We start from the raw sequence: 23,322 nt of genomic DNA on the forward strand, positions 1-23,322 counted from the left end.
GTGTGACCCGGGCACGCCTGGTGTCGCTGCCATGGTGCAGGAGGGACCGTGCCCCGTTCGGCAGCTGGAGATAACCGAGCCTGAACCAGCACAAGGGCTTCCCCAAGGTCATACAGAGAGCCTGCCAGAGCATGCCCTGTAGTGTAATTTAAACATCAAAACCCAGTCCATGGAGCAGGCAATTGCTCCTATGCTGTGCGCACATGTTCCTTTGCCCTCTGCGTTTGGCGCTCAATGCGAGGAAGGTTTGCAAGAGCAGCAAATTTGCCTCAGGCTGCTGAGCAGCAGTTTTCTGTGGAGCCCTCAGACTAATACATTTTTTGGAAGAGAATTTTATTTCTCTTCATCCCCAGCTTATGCTTTCAGCTAAGCAAAAACCTGCTTGACCTAATTTCTCCACCTTGCCGATCAAAGGTCATGTTTACCAGGATTATTTCTGTCTTCATTGTAGGCACAGCTGGTAAACAACGTGGAGATTTTACAGTATTTAACTTTCGGATAGATTTATGGAGGCTCCCTGCCTGACTTCCTTTGCTTCTTTCAAAGCTATTGCGCTCAGCCTTCAGATGGTAGCATGCACTGAGTACCTTCAGGCCCAAAACCCAAGCTGAGCGAGAGAAAAGAGCCGTGTGTCAGCAATTATTCACCCTCCCTCCCCACAGCCAGCCCCAAACCTCCAGTCTGGATCATCTGCCTCCCACAGAGTGCTCGTGTTAGGTCAGGAACAGCCCAGCTCTGCCCAGGTGCAGCGATGGGCATTGCCAGGCTGCCAGCAAAGCAGAGGTAAGGTCCTACCACCTTCCCTGGGCTAGAAGCTGCACAACATCCACAAGCCAGTGTGGAAAAGCTCTTCCTCCACAGGGAAAATGTTGAGGGCTGGGTCTGGCTTGCCAGCCCACACTGCTTTTTGGCTTCAATCTGAGGGAAAAGAAAAAAATACATCAATAAGGTTTGCTGGTTCAGCAGTCATCTGAAGAGTTTTGCACCCTTGGGAGCTGTAGCACACAGGAATGTATCTCCATCCAACACCTGGCCTTCAAGCAGTGCAGTGCTGTTTGGAGGGGCTCAGGCTGGATTTTCCAAGTTGCAAAGCCTCCCACTATTTGGATTTGAGAGACAGTTTTTTCTGTCCCCCAGTTAAACAGCTCCAGCAGTGATAGCAGAGGGCAACAGCTCAGATCTGGGCTCCAGCCCTGCGTGTGCCTGGGGGCACCTGGGGGCAGAAGGAGCAGAGGGCTGCCCCTGTGGGCACCAGGTGTGCTCTGGAGTCACTTAGCAGACAACAGGGACCACCCAGCTTCCCAGATGAGGATGCTTTCCCCATCCTTCCCCAGATAAAACCCTGGATTCTGCAGCACCTTGTCAAAGCAGTGTTTGTGACCCTAATTACTCAGGGAGGGCAGTTTGGGAGCTTCTGCTTTTGCCAGAGTGTTCGTGCCAGCAAGGAGATTATTCAAATCCTCTCTCCTGAGAAGCCAAGCTGTGCTACGTGCAGTTATTGCCTCTCTACCATGGTATTGATCCACAAGCAAAGTCAGTGACTCACAAGGAAATATTATTTCACCTACCAAACAATGGTCTAAATATATAGTATTCAGTTTATTTTATCTTCTTTCCATCAGCCTCCACAGAGTAACATACCTTATTCAAACACCATGAAGTCATACTTCCCTGGTACAACCATTTTCAATTATTTATTGAACAATGGAGGTTGGAGTGGACCGAGTCCTGCTATGGTCAATCATTTTTTCTTTTTCTAATTGAGTCAGCAAAAGGTGGTATAGAGGTAACAACCTGTTAGTTACTGCTTTGGAAAGGTTTTGGACCAGTCTCCCAAAAAAAGGACATTGCTCCTTCTTCAGAGGCACAACCCTCAGTAAAAGTACTCATGGAAGGCTTTACTTGCCCTCTTGCCCCGAGGAAAAGTTGCAGGCCTGTACTTTTTTTATATGCTTTAAGTCTGAGCTGTTTTTTTACATTTGTAACGTGATGTAGTCAAAGAATATGCAGAAAACCTCTGGAAATACCAGCCTGTCTGCTTGAGGTTTCCAAGAACCTCAAAGCAAGCTCTAACCAGAGCATAAAGCAAAGTCCAAACCCACCTGTGAGTCTCTTAACCCTAGATTTCCTAAAAGTGCCACCACAAATAAGCTGGGTAAGAAGTTACTCTGCACTACCTGAGACAATCTTGTCACCCTCCCATGCCTTAATGCATCCTCCAGCAGCTGGGGAATAGCTGAACTGGCAGCTCAGGTGGCAGATGTGTGCCAGGACCAGATTTCCAGTTTCAGAGAGAAAACTTAAATGAGCCACATGAAAAAACGTGGGGGTCTTTGTTTTGTTGTTGTTGCTTGGTTGGTTTTTTTTCAATCCCCTCAGAAAATTCTGGCCAGTGATGAAAAAAAAAAACCCAGGCTTTTTATTAGAAAATTCTGAAGCTTTCTGAAGGTTATAGCAGCCAAAAAGCATTGCCATTACTTCAAGACAGGATTAAAGTCTTTTAAAGCAAAAAATATTTATAAGTGTGAGTTAAATTCTTGGCTTTCAATAATCTACTGATTTCGATGGTACGACAGGAGATGGGGCCTGTTTGCTTCAGGGGACTGCCCTGGCTTTTACAAGGAAATGTGTAAATGAAGTTAAGCTGTAATTTGTGGATAATTGAGTGATCAGTGACAAATGTCTCTGTGACACACAACAAGCTGTCATGGAAAAAGTATGCTGCTACAGCAACATGTCACATGTGGTCTTAAACTGATTATTCTAAATCATCCAGTGTCTCTGCTCAGTGTTTGCTTAAATAAAAAAAAATAATCCCCAAATTTGACCTTTACAAAGTTTAATTTAAAATAAAATAAATAAAATAAACAAATAAAGAGCATCCAGAGATAAGTTAGAGAAGATTTTGCTGCTGACTCAAGTGGGCTCTGGCCAGGCTGCTGAAGTGACTACTAATGTGGATAAAGTGAGATGTTCACCCTCTTCTCCTGCAGAAATGTCATGCAAACAAACATTTTCAAAATGGTCAAAAGCCCAGATGTGAAAAATAATAACCCAGTGTGGAGAGCCGTGTCACAGCTCTAATTTGCACACATAGGCTGAGGGTAGCCTATGATCACAAACCTGAGCCTCCCCAAATATGCTCTTTCTGGAGCATTGTGCCACAGAAAATTAATTGCATTCCAGCTCCAGGGAGCATTAGCACTCCTCTGAATTCAGGGCCAGCCTAAGGAGCTGCCGTGCCCTAGGCAAAGAATCCAGCCCCCTCCTGGCCTTTGCCCCTTCCTCTGCAGGGCTGAAAAGGAAAAATTATAATAAATCACAGCCTTTAGAGACACCTACTAAACACTGACTGGAATATAAATGTATAAATAAAATAGGAACTGAACGTACTCATCTCAGCCCTAGATTGTGGCCTTTCTTCCCTTCTCACTTTTATTTCTTCTTCCCTTTCTTTCACCTTTGTTTCACACATTCTCCTCTCCCTACCCCCTCCCCCTCGCTTCCCTCAGTTTTTCCCCTCCTTTGTTGTCTTTTAATTTCTAGCCCCTTTCCAAGACTGTCCTTTCTCACCCTTTCTGTTCATCACTCCCTATTGGTAGTTAGATCTCTTTCCTTCTTCCTCAGCACTTTTTTTGATTCTTTTCTCTTCCCCAAGAATGTCCTGAAGATAAGAAAACAGCCCTCTGCAGAACAATCTGTATCTTTCAGAGATTGCATCCTTATCATTATTTTCCTTACAAAGAGCAGTTTCCATTTAAGATACCTTGTAAGTTTTCTCAGGACTGGCATTTAGGTATAAAAGAATCCAGAATCACTAGTTTCCTTTGGAAAGTTTGGCATATATGTGGTGCTTTCTTTAGATAATATGTTACTTAGGAGCAAACCTGTTACCCTTGTGGGTACCCTTACTGTGGCTGTGGAAGGTTCAAGCATGCAGGTAGTTAAAAACCGATCTGTCTTTGCAAAGGGGCTTAGTTCTGGCCAATTTATACACTGTTATTCTTACAAGTTTGAGTTACTGTGAGTCATGTAGAGTGCAAGGAGTAAAAAAACTAATTCATGATCCTACCAGCTTCTCTATTCACAAGTTTTATCACATTAACCATCTAAATCTCTCTAACATGATATAACACCCCCAATGGGGATGAATTATGTCAATATAAAGGTGCTTATACTGCTCCAGTTACTCTGTCAGGGGAAGGGAAGGAAATACAGAAGGTCCCTTTATGTTGAGGTGCCTAGTTCTGCCTGAGCAGCTGCAGCTATGAAAAGTCTCATACTGCTGGTCAGAACAGCTCTGGCAGCACAGAAACAATCTGTAATATCCTGAATATGAGGAAGAAAAACTATTTTATGAATGAACAGTTCTGCAGCAGAGAAGCTGTGTGGTTTTTCTGGGATCTTGTGGTATCCTGTTGACATCTGAAGCATTTTATCTTTGTTACAACACCTTTCCAAGGGAAGCATTTTTTCTTACTTTTTTCTTTCCCACCAACTCCCTCCCCTGTATGTCCTTTTCTCACCTGCTGACTCCAGCTTGCCCTGTGTGTCCTCAGGATTTGTGTTGCAGAGGAAATAGAGGCAATTTCTGCTGCAGTTAGTGTCAGCCCATCACAGGTCAGCTCCTGCATCCCTGGCTGTGTTGAGGGTGTCTTCATGGAGGAGGATGTGGAAGTCTGGGAAATCTAAATCTGACATAGGTGTTGCCCCTTGCTCTACAACCATATGTACAAAACACTGGCATTGTTGATTTTTCTGCACCAGAAACTTTCCAGCAACTTTCCTAGGGTGATGACTCAGCAAGTGTGGACTCTCCTGGTCATGGAAGCTGAGAAACATCCCAGGAGCTGCTGTGGGGATATATCAGAGGTCTCAAGAAGAGAAATAAAGGGTCCAGATTTAAATATTGATCAAGGTTTGCTCTGGTAGGGTGAGACATGTTAAGCATCTGAACTCAGTGTCGTGGAGCTTAGTGCAAACTGATCCTGCCAGGAATGGTGCTGTGACTGAGCTTCAGACTTATTTCTGCAGCTTCTATTAGCTGTGCTCAGCTGCACCTGGAGGGCTAATGGAGACCCAGTCCCTCATTTACTGATTTTCATGGATAGTGTATCAGATGTGTGTTCCTGACCGGCTGGAAGCACATGGAAAAAGATCCAGAGTGACATGCTGTGCCTGAGGAGAAATGTGCTAACTCCCAACGTGACTGACCACATGTTCCTCCTTCCCTAAACTGCTCTGCAGAACCTTTTCTCTGGCTCCAAATTAACTTCTTGAGCTTGGTGACAGTGGTGCACCTCCAAAGGCTTGTCACAGATAAGCAGTGCATTCAGAGAAACCAGTACAGCACCACCTGGCACATACACATAGGATGTCTTGGATACATAGGGATAAAAAGTGTGATCTTATCAACCTCTCCGAATCACAAATTTGTAAGGAATTTTTAAAGGACATCTAATCCAACCACCCTGCCATGAGCAGGGTTGTCTTCATCTCGATCAGGTTCATCTTCCAGGGTTGCCCTGCTGTCTTTGATCTCTGCTCCATTCGAGTCAACATTCTGCCATCACTTTCAGTGAGCAGAGCTGGGAGTGCTCTTCTGACCAGAGTTAAACCCAAATACAGCATTGCTATTGAAAACAGGGAGACTTGTCTAAAGTATTGAAAGCATCTTAATTCCTCATCTCTGGTCCTCATATGGAATTTAATGTTCTGAGAAAATGTGCATATTTTCTCACCAGAAGAATAAACTTAATTGATCCTTTCATTTTTTACTCTCTGCCCGGTGGCAATCGGTCACCTCTTTGCAATAATAGCTGCAAAGAAAATAATCTTTGCTGGATCAGATGAAAAGGTGCAGAAAAAGTCACAGAATTAACTGGCAGAGCAATCTGGTTGTTGCCCTAACATATGGAAATAATAAGTGCCAGCCAGATAGAGCCTGAACACTGAGCTTTCATTTTGTTATTCTAAGCACAAAAATAAATATTTTTATAACTACATGTAAAGAGTAAAAGCAAATAGAGTTAATATGTAAAAATATACATTTTGCTTCATTATGTGTAATAATACATATTGATTTCATTACAATATTTTTGTAAAGATCAGTTTGCCTGGGAATAATGGTCTATTCCTAAAGCACAGCCTGCCTTTTCAACCCATCTTTCTGAGGTGTTGTGCTAGTATAAAATGAAAGGGAAATATTAACTATGCTGTATTATAAAGAGTTATACACTGGTTGGGGGGACCAGGATTTTGAAAAATGTGAACTAAAACCATTTTTATTTTTACAGTTGAGCGTCTGTCTAATTTTCGGCCATGGACTACTATGAGCATGAAAGAAGAAATAGAGAGGGAAATGGCAGCAGTGCTCCGACTGTGAAATGTTCTAAGCAGTAACACACCAGGCTGCTTTGAGGCATCTCTGCAGTGCCTGTGAGATGAGGACACTGCTACAGCCCTGGAGTTCAGACCCCACAGAAACTTGGAGCCAGGGCAACCACATAAAAGTGCATTTTGCAGCTCTGCCCAGGCACAAGCAGAAGTGGAGTCACTCTTCCCCAGGGCTGGCATTGTAGGGATTCTGCCAGTCCTGCCTGGCACCTCCACTCCCCCAAACACTGGCTGTCCCATCCTTGCCCTGTGTATCTCTTGTGATGCCTGAAGGCCACAAAGACCTGAATTTTGATGAATAGGTGCCTTCTGCGGCCCAGCACTGGAGAATGATGTCACACACTGCTGTGTCATTGGGAGTCCCATTTTAGGTCACCTCTGCCCACCTACCACCCAAGGTAATCTAGTTTATCACTGCCCCATCCCAGTCTGCAAGGCTGGCAACTGAGCAGCTGACAGGCTCCAAATGTCCAACCACATTTCATACAGCACTAGGGAAAAGCTGTGAAAAAAACAGTCACAGTCCCTTAGGATAAGGACATGTAATTTTACAGGCAGCATGGAGGGAAACTGCTGTTTGCTTTTATTATTCATGACCTGGTTTAGCCCAAGAGAGAAAATGATACTTATGTGGATCTTGGGGGAATTCATACAATAAAAAGATAGGAAACAGCAAAGCCCAAAACAAGGCAGCCTTCTCACCTTTCCTCAAGGTGCAAAGACTGCAGTACCTGCAGTGGTTTTGCTGACACTGAAGCTGAACTCACCTCCTTCTGCATTTGTATTCTGCGAGCTTCATTTCCCACTCCAAAAAAGAAAAACCCCCTTGACCAGTTCCAAGTTTCTTTGGCCCCATTCTCGTACAACAGCCCATCTGTCTGTATGAACCACTACTGGCAAATGGTCCCACCGGTGTCATGTCCCTCTATTGATTTTGGTCTGGGTGATGACACCGAGGTTAAAGATCAGCCTATATGTACATTATGCAGACTCTGAGGAATGCTGACATGAGGTGCTTGCAGCAGCAGGAGAGTCAAATCAGAGAGCACATTCAAAATGTTAAACAGCAGATCTTGGCTTTGCAAACATTAGTGCTGGCTGCGTATGGGAAACTTAAGCTTTTATATCCAGCAAGTCTATTCTATCAAGTATCACTTAGGCTGTGGGCTGATTTGCCACACTTCTGTACAAGTGATTTAGCAGATATGAATTCTTTTTAAGAAATGTGCTTATTTGTTTAAAAGCCTGTTATCATGTTGTAGATTTGGACTGAAGTAAACTTTTTTTTTTTTTTTTAATCTAGGGAGTGGGTGAGTTTGGCAAATTTTTTTTTAAATCTAATAAGTAGGTGTGTGTATTGCAAAATATTTCTGAAAGTGGGCAAAAGAATTGGTTACAGCAGATTTCAGCGTTCCAAACTCTGGATAAATGAAGTGATATGTCAGCATTTGTTTTCTTAAGGGAGCAAATAAATTGTGTTTCCTAAAAGGGTAAAATGACATGTAGGTTTCCATTTGTTACAGTCCCACAACTAGTGAAAAATCTCTCCATTAGCAATGGATGTCCCTGAAAAAACGTGTGATATTCCCAAAGAAAGCTGAAGTGCTTAAATGGTGAGCCAGAATGGAAATTGGTTGACTCTGAAAAGGGAGGAATTAGGGTTGACCTGAGGAACAGAAACTCAGGGCTGTAGTGCTAGGCCCATGAGGCTGGGAAGAAATTCAATACTGAATTCATTGCAGCTTTAGTTTCATAGATTTTCTTCCAGAGCTGTATCTGAATGCCTTGAATCTGCCAAATTGGGTTGAAAACCATGAATGGGGCAGTGTAGTCCCTGTGTGTTTGTCTCAGCTAGAATTCTACTTGCATTGCACTGGTTTTAATTCCAATTTGAGAGTAAACAAAGCACAACAAGGCATCTCGAGAATTTCCAAAATGGCTCATTCAAGCACAATTTTAAGAATGGGTAAGGAAGTGATATGGTTATTTTGGGGAAAGGATACTCTCACAATCTCTGAAGAACTGATGACCTCAAGGAGACTTTATGAGTTGGATGCCAGAGTTTGGCCTTAATTTTTTTGGTGATTATTAGTGGAACTGGATTTTAATTCAATAGGTGAGGACAGCTGCTTACAAAATGCATTGTCAAAAAGTACTTTTTTTAAAATTTACTCCTGAGAATACAGCAGAACCTTTCTGACCACTCCTATTGCTAAGGACAGGTAGCATAAAAGGACCAAGAAAAGGACAGCGGCAATAAAAATCTCTGCTGGGTTCCACTACCCTTCCTTCTGCCTAAAATATATTCTTTTTTCGTTTAAGTTTTCCTTTGTTTGGAAAGGAAACTTTTTTTTTTTCTCTTTCTTGTCTTCCTTCTGCAGTTTCTTCCTGACCTCTCTGTTGTGACTAGCGCTTCTCTGGGCCACATGCAAATACTCCATATTCTCATGCCCTGTCTCGTTTCATGATGTTTCATGTTGTTCACAAAGGTCTTCCCTGAAGTCAAGTCATTGTGCAAGATGCAGGTTTTGCTTAAGAGCAGGCTAAAGACTAACAACAGAAAATATTTTCCGAGAAAGGTGAAGAACCTCAGCTATTTTTAATTTCATCACCTTCAAACGACATCATGTCCAAATGTCTGCTTGAAATAATAGGACTGAATCAACACAGAATTTTGGCTCTTCTTCCTTATTCTACTCTAGTTTTATATCTCCTTTTAAATAATCTTATTCCATGTCTCCCCACAAAGATACCTCTTTTGGAATCATTCAGCTCTGTGGCCTCGTGCCAAGCTTTGTTTGCTCTGTATTATACTACTCTTGTGCAAACTTTCCTTGGTGAAGGGATTTGCTGGGCTTTGGCAAAGCTCTGTTTCTGCACTACTTCCATGATTGGGAAGCTCTGTAAATAAATAGTCATGAGCACCTTTGCAAATTGTGAGATGGATAATGTTCTCCCATGCATTTGATGGAAGCACCCCGGTTCTGTGCCAGAGACTTAGGGACTGAACTTGATGATCTTAAAGGTCTCTTCCAGCCTCTAAATGATTCTATGATTCTATGACAACTGAAGTTAGTGGAGATGCATCCATTAACAGCACCCAGGAGATGGGACAGGTGATTTAGTTACTAAGTCTTCTCTTGGACAGTCAGAGGGTGCCCAACTAAAGGCAATCTCCCTTGGTCTTTGTTTTTCTAAAGTTGCCTAATAAACCACATTTTTTATTGGTTTCTACAAATCTTGTGTGAGGAGGCTTTAAGTGCTATACCCTTGGGTTTTGCTGGTGCACATATGTGTTTTTGACAAGGAAGATGGTGTCCAGCAGTCCCTGTTCTCAACTGGAATCAAATCCCAGCAGCCGGTAAATGTGGGGATGCTTTTACATCAGCTGAGTCATAGAAGAGGGATGCAGCAATGGACAAGATGGGCTATGTGGAAGCCAATGGCAAACCTCCCAATGATTTCCTCAGAGCCAAGACTTCACCCAAGTGGATGTGTGACCTCCTTCTAGGGCCACACGTACCCTGCAGCGTTTAGCAGATTAATGAAACCCCATCCCTGGGCTGCCATAAAACACATTTGTGGTCACGCATGCAGCTCTTGGGATAGGTTTTATCTCCTCTCATTGTTTGCTGTGTGTGTTTTAACACAGAGCCTCAGGACACAGCTTGGCTGTGGTACAGCATTTTGAACAAAGCCATCCCCTAAGCCAACCACAGCTAAGACGCTGTAATTCTCATAGAGACACCATGTACTTTTTATGCTCCTTAACTCAGCTGTAGTCACAAATCCCTGTTTCTACTGGCAGATCCTGTAAAAATAGGCTTTAGGAGGTACTTGAAAAAGCTGTACCTCTGTGATGCTTAGCTGCATTGCCTGGTCTTGCCTGCCTGCTAAGAGTGGCCCTGCATAACTTGCCTAAAAAAACCCTACAAACTTTTCACAACTTGCAATTTACATTATGTAGCATTCTGTAGAGTCTGTAATTAAAATAAAAAAGGCATCACTTATTAAAAACCAGCTCTGCAATAATTTTCTGAGTACAACCTGCCTATACACCAGTATCTGGTCATTCTTGCTACTTGCACATCTCTTTTAGCGCATGACATTAGAGTCATAGAATGGTTTGGGTTGGAAGGGACCTTCACAATCATTGGGCACCTTCCACTAGACCAGGTTACTCAGAGCCCCATCCAGCCTGGTCTTCCACACCTCCATGGAAGGGGAGTCCACAGCATCTCAGGCAACAACGTTAACTAACCACCACCTAAAAAAGAGCTCTTTAAAGCTGCTTGCTGAGACTCACAATGGGGCGGAACACAATTCAATTAAATTTCAGTAAAATTGATTATTTTCATGTAGTCCCCAAACTCTAAGCTAGGGTGATCCAAGCCACTTCAAAGACATGATTTCTGCCCAAAGGAGCTTTCAACCAGACAGAAGCCCTGGAGGTGGGGCATTGGGGCAGCCAGGGAGACAAAGGGCAGCTGAACAGCCTCAAGAGCTCCCAACAGTACAGGACAGGTCTTTATGCATGCGGTTCTTGTAGCTCACTGAATAGATTTATAGTCCTGCTTGGGTAATTTATTGTTGGCTAATTAGATATAAGATTAATTAAGTAGCTTGCTGGCCCTTAATTACAAATTTGGTACCTTAATTTATTGTAATTTCTTCCAAATAATGACTATGCTCAAATAATGTTGATTTATATTATGGTAGGATGCAAATACAATGAGCCTGACTCTGTGTTGTGCAAAAGCCTCTTTCACACTGCTCCCAGGGCATAACAGGGTCTTAAAGTGAGCACAAACATAATTCCTGCCCTCCAAGGCGCCTTTATAGCGCCAGTGAGCCGTGATTCACCATGAGTCAGCAGCAAGCCACTGTAAAGGCCATGACTTGCACAGCTGCTGAGAAATTGGGATCAAAGGAGCCGGCCTTAGACTCCCATGAGCCTGCCCTTAGACAGGGGAGCCCCGAGGGCAGGCAGTTGGTGTTTGTGTAGCACAACCCATTCGAGCAAGTGGGGCTTGCTCCAGCCTTCATTATTGACCTGATTTTGCCTGCCAGCTCCCTCTCCCAGTTATTGCTCTGTTTTGTGTTGCCCTCTGCAAGCCTGGGGCAGAGTAAGCAGAGTGTAAACCAGAGCTGTGGCAGGGGCTCAGAAAAAGGATATGAAACCTTGCCAGGAGTACGATGGCTCTGGACAGGGTGAGAGTTGGATGCTGAAGTGTGCAGGAGGATGGCAGCCTGGACCAAGGTGAAGAAAGGGGGTCTGAAACACCTGACAACTCCCAGGGGGCATCCTGACAGCAGTTAGGGGTAAAACATTGTTGGTTGCAGATGCAGCAGTCAGGGTGGAGGTAAAAAGCTTTGCTTATGTCTGTGTTGATTTTCTTCCCCTTCTCCCTTTCCTCTGCTGAAAACTAGATCTCTGATGGAAGGGGGAATCAGTACAAAATCTCTTTCCCAGAACCCCTTCCAGCTCCATGGACTCAGCTTTCTCAGTGTGATAGCATGTGATAACAGCAGCTCTAACCAAAAATCTTATCATTACCCTACAACAGATCCTATAAGTCTTGCAGCCTGCTCCATAATTTCTCATGAGATCAGCATTTTTTTTTCCAAAATACCTTTTATCCATGGCTTTGGTGAGGTGAAGGAAGTGTGCAAACATTTTCATCTACAGGTTTGGAAGTTTGGTTCAGGTATATTGTATTTTCTTTTCACTTTTTAAGTTCACCACTCAGAAGCAAAGAACTGATGGATGAGTCATCTGAATCCTTGCCCATAATTCTGACCTCTGAAAGAATGACAAAAATCACAATTTTGACTCCTTGGTCTCTGAAGTACTCACCCACTGTGTTATTGAGGGGTTTGTCTGGACCCAGCCTGTGCACATCCATAACTACCTAACGAGAGGGATTCAGCAGAGATTGTGACCACCAGACACCCTGCAGAACCCTTTCCCTCTGCTTGGTAGTGCCTTGGAAGTGAGTTTGGGTCTGAATTTATGACACAGATTAATACCTGGGTACCAGGCCCAGTGAAAGCAATTCTGCATAAGGATATTATCTAACCCCAGAGTCCCCTGTTTGGATTAGTATTTATGAAATCTGTAACCCCAGCTTAAGCTTTGGGCTCTGGGGCAGGAATCATGTTTTCCAGAAGCACACCAGAGCCACATAAATGTCAGAGGGTGAAGATAAGGCTTCAGCAATGTCCCTGGTTCTGGGATGTAAGTTTTTGCAACAGAAATAGAGCAGGGAGCACCCACCCACTGCCAGGTTCAGCCTAGGGAAAGAGCCATCCTCTGCAGCCCCAGCCACAAGAGCAGGAGCCATGCCTAGGCAAGGGGCTGTTAATTCCAGCAGGACTACCTTCAGAAAGGATCCTGTTGAGAAATCTGTCTCTAAAATTATCTTGACCCTCTGCCATACGTGCGCACGCTTTTTAAAAGGGTATGAAATGAATCTTCTCTTTATCCGTCCCCTTGTGAAATATAAACAATTCCTGATGGATTTGCAGCTTACACTAGTAACTGACAGCCTGCTAGCTGCTGGCATGATTACTTACAGTCTGGCAAGCACGAGATGAGTGCGATGCCTACAATGTGCAATCCCTGAAACGTGGTATTTTTCAATGTTGCTGAAGATCAGACCTGCTCAGTTCTTATCTAAGCAGCAAAACAACTGGCCAGAGAGCCAGCAAACTTGGGTTTGAGACTGATGTCTGCTGAAAACTTGGCCTGAATGGGTGTATTAAAAGGGGCAGATCTCCTCTGAAATGTTAGTCTAAGGTGTGAGTGCCGAGCACTTGGGAAGCAAGCCCTGAATGCGCATTTGTGCGAGCTGGGTTTTTCTGTATGAACAGTTAAGCAGACCCTGCCTATGTCCCGTTCCAGGGAGCTGGATGCCTTGATGGGATTCCTTCTGAGTGAGAGTCCAGATCACAAATAGATGGAGCACTGACTAAGCACAGCAAATAAAATTCCTTATTTGCTCACATAAAAGCTGCATTCAAAAAGTAGGGCACCACCACTGCATACATCTGCTCTCAGCCAACTAGCAAGCTGGAGCTCACCTCCATGCCAGAGAGAACTTGGAAACTGGCTCAATTTTAAAGCAGATCCTGCCCAGACCAGTAAAAAGCTTTTGTGGGTGTAAAGGCACCCTTTGGCACCAGCCACGTGGGGAATAGCCTTACTTCGAAGAACTTTTTGCAAACAAAGGTGATTTGAGCATTCAGGTGCCCACTCTGAGCATTCTGCCCACCCATCTGGCAGAGGTGAGGCTGCCTCAACCTTTGCTCACACAGCAAACATCTCTGTTGGACCTTGCAGCACAAATTCACCAGTGGAAACATGAGAGACTAGGATTTCTTTATCAAACATGTGCTGAAGTTTGGGGCTGCCTGTGGCCACGTAGGCCAGATCTGCTGCTGGAAGATGCCAGGCAGGCAAGAGGGCAGGGAGACATGCACTGAGTTCTCGCCCTTACAAAGGTGAGGTGATGGGCTCTCCTAGCAAGTGTTCACTGATGTGACCAGGCTGTCACCACCACCTCTGGGAGCAGTTTGCTTCATTGTTTGGGAAAGAAACCCACACAAAATATATTCTTGGGAAAAAAAAGCAAAACAGCCCACAAATATTTAGGTCATGAAGCAGAGCAGACCCTCTGCTCCCACCCGGCCTACAAGAGGTTACAGGCTCCAAACCAGCTTAGCACCTGAGTTTATTACAAAGTGAAGCCATTAAAGAAAACCATGAGCATCTGAAGCAAGAGGAAAGGAGGGAATGGCATCTGAGAGGGAAGAAAAATAAATTTTACTCTGTGGCCTGAAAAAGGGTGAGAAAAGGAACTGGTCTGTAGAATGTGTGTAGCTTGCATTGAAAATAGGAATGAAATTCATGATCAAGGACAGCAGCTGGTTTTTTGCTCTGACCCAGAGTTGTCTGCTTAAGGTCTGTCTGTTGCAGAAGAAAACCTTCTGGAGGCAGAGCTGGCAAAGTCTGCAAGTACCAGAAATATACTGGAGATGCTGCTTTGACAGGTGGTCCATGAGCTGCTCTGAAAATGCTGTGAAAGAAAACAGCCCTCTCAGAGGACACCATCAGTGCAGCACTTCCATAATCACCACACACAAAGCCCCAAATGCCCCTTGCCTGTGCCATCTCACTCATGAACAAAACAACTTATTTTCTCTGTGTTCTGTGTTTTGGGGTGCTTATTTGCTGGGACATTGTGTCTATTATCAATAGGAACATGTGGCTTACAATACTTTTTGAAATGGTTTGTGAGTCACCTGGACCCTTTCTGTGTGACCACATCATCTCCACCCACAGAAAGTCTTTTGGGCACCATGGTAGAAGCACACCATAGGTGCCCTGTTGTGCCAGCCCTGGAAGAAAGGAAAAGAAACACTGGGCACTTTAGGAACAGTTAATAAATGGGTGAATTTTCTTTCCTACACTGCTGGCTGGTGCTTGCTGTAAAGCCTGGGGTGCTTTGACTCCACTGTCAGAGGATCCAGCTCAGCACTGCTGTTGTGATCATGCATCAGGACAGGCTCTGGCCCAAGCTGGAATTTGGATATGAGTACAAGCCACTTAAGGCTGGCTGGGAGCACATGGCTTTTTGGTAAGGACTCAGTGCCATGGGTCCATGCCAAGCCCTGATGATGCAATTCTCTGCTAGCCCTCAGTCTTTTTGTAATCACAAGTGATTTTTGTATTGGAAACTTTCAAAACAGTTGCCTAGTTCTGTCAATGTTACAAAACTCCAATAACTACTGAAATCACGGGATCCTAGAAACTGAGGGAAGAACAAACCACTGTGAAATTTCCCTGTATCTCTCACATGTAACCTGCTCCAGAAAAGGAGATGACTGTTTCTTCTAATTTTAAATATGTTTGAACTTTTCCTAATATCTGCTCAAAAGACCTGGGGAGAAATTACTATATCCCATTACAGCTCTCTGGTGCTTCAGATAAAATTGTATTTTTCTTACTAAACAGGACAAACAGAAGCAGATCTGTGCTCATACAGGGAGCAAGAAAATATGAGTGCCTTCAGCATCTACCTGCAAGATCCTTGGGCTCTATACCCAGGTTCCCAGAGAATCATGTCCATGGACTGTGCTGTGCTTTACAAAAGGCAGTTGTTTTCTTTCTTTCCTTCCTATGTTTTCTGAAATTGGGCATTGCCATTTCTAAGCAGCATGGTTTATGAACAAGGTACATGAACCTGGGGAGTGACCTTTTATAAAAAAGGCCTTTTCCTTTCTCTTTACAGAGGGATAATTAGCAAAGCTTTTAAGTCAGGAGCACACAATTTTTCCTGATCCCTACATCAGAGCTGTGTTTCTGGAGGGGCAGGAAAATAAATCTTTATTGGATTACCATGGCAGCCTGAACACCTGATTGGCTGTGTTTCATTTCTGGGTTCCAATCTGACCTAGTAATTTTGTCTTGAATTTAAAAAAGTAAAAAAACAAAAACAAAACCAAACCAAAACAAACAAACAAACAAAAATATCAAAACCAAACCCTCCAAAAAAACCCACACTAGAGATGAATCTTCATTTAGTGCCAAGAAAAAATAGTGGGTTTAGGTGGTGGCAAGTGGTGGCAGTTGCCAGTGATCACCTGCATCCCTACAAGAGGGATTTTGAGTGAGGGTATTACAATCTAAAGGTATTAAACTTCTTTGTCATCTTCCAAGCTTGACTGCATTTCTCAAAACTGCTTCCAAGAAGTCCCTCACTGAGTCTTCCCCTGGACACTCCCTCCTGGGAGATGTGATCCACAAACATTCATGCAGCTGCCATTCCCTGTCTTGCAGTGGAGCAACTGGAAGGTAGAGACAATTCCTAATACTGACAAGATCATCTCTTCCACCTGTGTCAACCTCACACTTCCAGCATCAATCATTTGTGATTAAGAACATCTCTTGTTTCATAGATCTCAAATTGTTCCTTTCACAATTGCATGCGGGTTTGTGGATAATATTATGGTAATTCCAGCAATGTGTTACAATCAGTCATTAGACCTTATCAGTCTTCTAAGGAGGAAATGACAAAGTTGAGTGCTTTTTATGAGACAAAAGTGACATCCCAGCATCCCTTTGTTTAGCAAAGTGTCAATTTGCAGCAATTGAGAACAACACCTTTCTACCCTGTAAAGGGTAACAATTCAAACAACATGTGCTGCAGAACTTAATTTTTTTTGCAAAAACTCTGTTTGCAGCTTGTAACCTTAATCTCAGTCTCTCCAGTTACAAATGTCATTGTCAACAAAAGAAATGCTGCACACACCTCCACTTGCCTTCCAGGACTACTGAGCCATGACTGATAAGAAAATCAGTGATTGTTCCCATCTAAGAGAAATTTAATACAGCAGTGCTTGAGTCCTCTCCATAGCTTCCACAACATGTAAAGTTGTAAAAAAAAAAAGGTGCTTGAAACATTTGGCTGGAATATTGCCAGGGAGTATTTTTTAGGACCTCTATGAGTCCATCTTTATCGGTGGTTTCTTAAATTCAACATGACCCTAAAAACTAGAGGGCAACTTGACACCTCTGAAATACTGCAAAATGCCACCAATTTCTGGGTATGCCAGAGCCCAGGAGCTTTGTCAGTAATGACTGTCAAGCTCTGGCCATTGTTCTCAGTGGAGAAGTATTGTCTTTTGTTTGGTTGTTTTGGTATTTTTTAGGGGTAGTGATCAAAATTGTTTTGGCATCACTTGCTGCTCAGGCTGCCAGGCCCAAGCACAGAAACACTGCTGGCACAAGCCAGGCAAACTGTGATTTTTCTGAGCCTGGGAGAAATCTCCTTCCCATAGGAGAGAAATAGAGAAGCTTTTATTGTCTTCAGATTCAAAATATGCTGACAGGTCAGGGAAGAAGGAATAAGTACCTCTGAGTTAGCTCAACAGGGTCTGAGCAAAGAGAACGTCTGGGAGAGGGATGTGGCACTTGGGGACATGGGTTAGTGGTGAACATGGTGGTGCTGGGTTAGTTGTTGGACTCTTAGAGGTCTTCCCCAAGCTTACTGATTCTACTCTTCTGTGAATGCATCCTCATGAGCAAACTTCTCACATGTAATCTAAGGCTCAATGCACACTGTTCCTGAGCCCAGCTTGCCCAGCTAAGGCTGGAAACAGATCTGACTTTCCCCTGCAGTCTCTTGGGAAAACTAGGACCAGACAGATTAATATAAAGCTGTAGGAGCTGCCAAAAGTGTGGGGTATTGTTATTTAAACCTTAATTCAGTTACAATCCTCATCACTTCCTCAACCACCTGTCTTCCTCTTAGCCAACACTTCTGTGTGTGTCTGCACCCATAAGAAGTGTGTCCATGCCAATAAGGCCTGAAGCCAAACAGCCCCTGGTGGTTTTTGTGACTGGATTGTCCCCTAGAAGCCATAAGCAGGCTGGTGCAATTAGATGTCAGCACCCACTGCCTTAATGTGTGGGAGCTGTGCTTCACACCTTTAGAGCAAATTCGCACCCAATTTGCATCCTGACCCCTTGCAGCCCTGTTATCTGAGGGTGTCCTTTTCTCATGATAAATGTGTAAGTAATTGCATGCTGAGGAGGCTGGCTGTACGGGCAGCTTGGTGGGGCTTTGAGCTGTGCTTATCAGATTTTTGTGTCTTTTTCAAAGAAAAGACATAAAAAGTGAAACATGAGCTGATGTGACTGGTTTTATATGCTGTGAAGCAGGGGCCTTGAACAGTTTAATATTTACCACCATCAATCAGTCCTTTCTCCCCAGCTGAGAATACATTTGGACTCAGCTCACTGAAACTGCTGTTTTTGGCAAAATTAAAAAAAAAAAAAAATCAAACCCAACAAACAGAAGTTATTTTGTCCTGTTTCCTGAGACCTGTTAGCCAATAAATACATTTTATTCTAAAATGCATTTTCCTTTGTTAGCAGCACAAACTATTCTGTGTAGAAGAGTTTGTAGAAAAGACACAATGAGTATTTTTGTATGTGGTGGAGCCTTAAGTCGTGAAAATCTATCACATCTATCACTAGAGTTTAACAGCAGGATTTAAAATATTCTTAAAGAAATGCAAATATTTTGATTGGTCTTATTTCATCACCCCAGTGAACTCGGTTAGAGCATGGTGCTAATAACACTCAGGTTGTAGGTTTAATCTTCATATGGGCCATTCACTTAAGAATTTTATTAGATGGTCTTTGTGGGTCCCTTCCAACTCAGAATGTTCTATGAAATCTATGTATGTGTGTATGACCACAAATATTAAGGTTCCAAAGCCTGAAAAAAGGAGGAAAATCGTGGATGCAGATAAGAACCATGCCTCTGCAGTTATATTTTCCAGCAACATTTGTGACCTCACACAAGAGAAATGTCTCATTTTTTCCCAAAAAACACACTGGACTTCAAACAGGAAAAAGTTGCTTTATACAATGGGTCTGGGTGGCAAAAAGAAACTGAATCATTTCCAAGTGTGACCAGTTAGAAACAAAATACACCATGTGGCATACATCAGCGACATGGGGGTTTGTTGTGCTGTGAGGTTTTTATTGCTGTGGGTTTTGGTTGTCTGCATGACACATGAAATGACAGAAAGACAGAAGCTCCATAGGCTCTGACCAGCAAGAACCATTCAGACTTCACAGCCACACTCAGATAGCAGACCAAAAACAAAAATGAACGTGTGGGAAGAAGATTGTTTCTCAATACAAAAATAAAAAAATAAAATTAAAAAAAAAAAGCAGCAAAATTTGGAAAGGTTTCAGAAGTTTTACAATAGAAAGAGTGTATTCTGTGTAACTGCTTAGCTGTTATTGCTTACTTCAGTAGTCAGTTTTATGCAAAGGCCATTTCTGCTCTCCAGAGATCGTTGCCAAAATTTATGCGATGAGATAAATGGGGTGGAAAAGCCTCATTTTACGGAGTCTTGAGGCAGCAGGAGAGACTGAAACCTAGATCAGAGAACTTATTTGTGTGACTAAATATCCTTCTAGAAACAGGCTTTAAAGATTTGGCTGCTCTTGCACAGAGATCTGCAGTAAGGTTGGGCTCCCCTGAGAGTCACCCTCCAGAAGAAGAAAATGGAAGTTTTCTGGTGTTCCCTGCCTTTGCAAAGCATCTCTGTTTTGGACATCCCTCTACACCTTGCAACAGCTTCAAGTCATCACCTCCTTGAAACCTATGAAATCTGCTCTCTAAGCAGTCTGGGGGAGTATTTGCTCCTAATTGTTCCTAATTAGGGGATTGCTAAGGAAGGTCAAGCCAGAAGGGAAATTCTGCAACTCCTTACTTGTATCTCCCACCTCCTGTTGTCCACAGCCTGGATCCTTCTCATGTGCTCTCATATTATCTGAAGCAGTATTAATTAATTAATAAGCAGTCTTTATGTCTAAGATCAGTTAGATGATACAGACAAAGCTCTTCCTTTGTAACTCTGCCTAGCTCCTGAGAAGAGCATCTCTTGTCCTTTCCAGAGAACATATTTTTTTAATTAAGTTTTTTTATTGAGCTGCTCAGAAAAATCAGAATTACAGAGCTTCAAAAATATAATTAGCATAACACTAACATCCCTAATGAGGGCTGGCATGCATTCACCCAACGGAGCATGACTTCACAGAGCACAAAAGCAGCTTCTTTCTGTAAAACCAAAAAGACCCAACCCGAGCAACCGTTGCTTTTGTGCTGCACAAGCTGAGAACTGCCTCCACATCTTGGTCTCTGCTCCACACAGGGATACTGGAGCTCTTGCAAAAGTATGAATGGCCAGCAAACATGACACACCATCAAAGGGAACTAGTAGAGAACAAACTGACAGCAAAGTAAATGTAAAATGTAACCACTCCCTCTGGCTGTTTCAGAAGCTGATGAAGAACTGCACCTGAAAATCAACCAACAGACCACAGAATGAGTGCAGCCTTCATGTCATATAGGAGGATTACATCAGGCATAGCTCAAGTGACACATATTCATAAACAGCAAACTTCTGACAGAAGGTAGGGATTGTCAAAGAGAACTTTAAAGGGTGCCATGTGCTCCCTTGCAGACCTGCCTTAACAAAGTGAATCAATTTAGCCATGGACACCAGTATGTTTCAGGTGGACAAGCTCCAATACAAAAGGCTGGAAATCCTCTCATTATTTGTTTTCCATCATTGTTTAGCGGTTTGGTTTTTTTTTTTGAGATTATAAGTGTTTTAAAACTACAGTAGCATCATATGTATAATGCCTCAATGCACGTTCTCTAGAGTAGCATCATATGTATAATCACATAAAATAATCATGTATAATATGTATAATGTTCAATGCATGACATTTTAAGGGTGTTTATTGTAAGAAATCCTGCTTCTGGTACAGATATTTCTGCATGTGGTACCAGAACTGTGGATTTTTACAGAGAGTATTACAGCACAAGAACATAAGTCCCTATTCAGAGCTTGTGTTTAGCTTGGAGTACTCACACTCAACCAACATTTAACCATGAGGGCTGAAGAAGGTTAGGGAGTTTCCTAGCCCAAGAAGTGCTGTGTAACTGTTCATGCAGGGATATTCAACAGGAAATTAGATTTATGCAAGCTCTGCACACATTTTAGAACAAATCTTGTAGTCAGCAAACTTTCCAAACCCACCTCTGCAATTCCCCCTGCTTTACTTTATCCCATTCTTTCATGGTTTTCCTGGGGCATCAAGAATATTGTTTATCCAGGGTGAATCCGCTGAGAGCTTACCAGTGTGTCTTTAGCTGGAATTTGACAAAGAAATACGTGATTTTTTTCTAAACTTCTCCTTACATACAGTATCGTGCCTGTGCTTGCCTCACAGAGCTGTTGGTCACTTTAGAGGTGCCTGATGATGGCAGTCTGACTGGTGATGACCACTAAATATTGTGTTTGTCCATCAGCTTCATCAAACAAACCATAGCACTAAGTGCCACGTCCTGCTGTTTCTTGAGTGCTGCCCCTCCACCACTTTATTGGGCAGCCCATTCCAGTGCTTAACAGCACTTTCAGTGAAGGCATTCTTCCTGATGTGCAGCCTGAACCTCCCCTGGCACAGCTTGAGGCTGTTTCCTCTTGTCCTGTCACCAATCCCCACTACAACCCCCTTTCAGGTAATTGTAGAAAGAGATAAGATCTTCCCTGAGCCTCCTTTTCTCCAGCATAAACAACCCCATTTAGCACTGGAAAAGGCAAACTGTACTCTTAGTCCCTCCCAGCCTGGTTTATTATTTTGTGAGACTGGGTTCTGCTATAAATTTTGGTTGCCACCAATGGTTATTTAAAAGAAGTCCAACTAGATTACTGGGAGCTCAGAAATAAATTCTGCGCTGACCAGACTCAGAATTACAGTCCTCAGCCTTTGCAGGGTCACAAACTCCTGCTGGGAGAAAGTATGGCAAGGGCTATTACAGAAAATAGCATAAAAAATTGCCTGATACCTCCCTGGCTTTCCTTATGACAAAGGTCAGACTGTTGTCCAACCTGCTGGAATTGCTGATCTGATAGTTTTTGATGCCTTTCACATGTTTTGGCTGCATAGCTTTCACTGGCTCATTTTTTGAGGTTCACTCAGTGTTGCACCCACAACAACTGATTGAGAGATTGTGCAAACATTGTGAAAGCTGCTCTGGAGCAGGGTACGTGCTCATCGTGCTAAAGTGAAAAAGTGCAGGGGTTGGAAGCTGCAAACAGAGCTGTGTATACAAAAATCATTTTCTGGCTACTCCCTTGAAATGAGAACAGCTAATCTTAACAAAACAAAAGCAGACAGGCAAGAGACATGGTCCAGAAAGGCACAGTCAACCTGACTTATCAAACAACCATGTTTACCTTTTGACACTGTTTTATTCCATTAACAATTACTGATCTAAGAGAGTTCTGCTCGGGTATTGGAAATCTTTTCAGCTCCAGGGGAAAAAGTGTATTCTCTTAACAGTTTTTTTAGCTCAACAATTTATTCTTTATTTATATTGGCTTTGATGTGAGAGAAGAAAGTGAAAAAGAATGTAGAAAGTGGGCAGTTTCATAATATAAGTGTATTTATCAAGTGAAAGGCTTAGGAGACGAGGAAAAACTGTAATGTGAAACACTGCAAAAACACAATTAGGAACATAAGTATGAAATTATGCAGTCCAACCTGATTTCAACATTTGCTTGCCTGGTATGAAGGTAAAGGTTTTAATGGCATTTCCAAAAAAACAAATACCTGCTTTTATGATCTAAAACTCAACCAGGAATCTGCACCAGCAATTGGCATCACTGTGAGGAGGAAGTTGTAGCATGCAGGAGACGTGATGTCTCAACACTCTTTTAACTGCTGAAATGTGCCTAAGATCAGCAGAGTCTCCCAAAGGGTGTTGGGATTAAGTTTATCTGAGGAGGAAGAAGAAAGGGAAGGGCAAGGATGAAACATTTTGAGAATATTTCTATGGCCCAGTCACCAGTCTATGGGTTCAGTACCATCATTAGTATCCTGCAGAAGCTGTGGGCTCAGAGCAATGCTGTTATCTCTGTCCCATTCTCATCTCAGAGCTATGATGTCTGAGTATATATTATTTTTACATCAGTCTGGTATTTATTTCTGCTTGGTGTGCTAAAGCAGCCCAGCTGGCCTCACCTTAAGGAGGAGAAGGGTGACACGTATCCAAAGGCTTCTCAACACAAGGAAGTTGCACAGGGCGACAAACCTCCCTTGTGAGCACACTCCCCTTCTGTCTCAAATAACATTCCTCTCTTTCCAGCTTGGCTCAAGCCAAGATGAAAAATGTTCTGTTGCACTGGAACGAACATTTGTGGACAGCAGCTTGACACCAACAATTGCACGGTGAGGCTGTTGGGGAGAGGAGAAGCCCAGGTGTCCCTCAGAGGGATGTCAGGCAGCCCATGATGGAGGAGGACACTCAGCCTGTGTCTTCCAGATGCTCT

Source organism: Pseudopodoces humilis, chromosome 6 (genome assembly GCF_049639895.1).
Source record: "Pseudopodoces humilis isolate 2021_Gansu_Grassland_sample_001 chromosome 6, ASM4963989v1, whole genome shotgun sequence".
NCBI classification, from domain to species: domain Eukaryota; kingdom Metazoa; phylum Chordata; class Aves; order Passeriformes; family Paridae; genus Pseudopodoces; species Pseudopodoces humilis.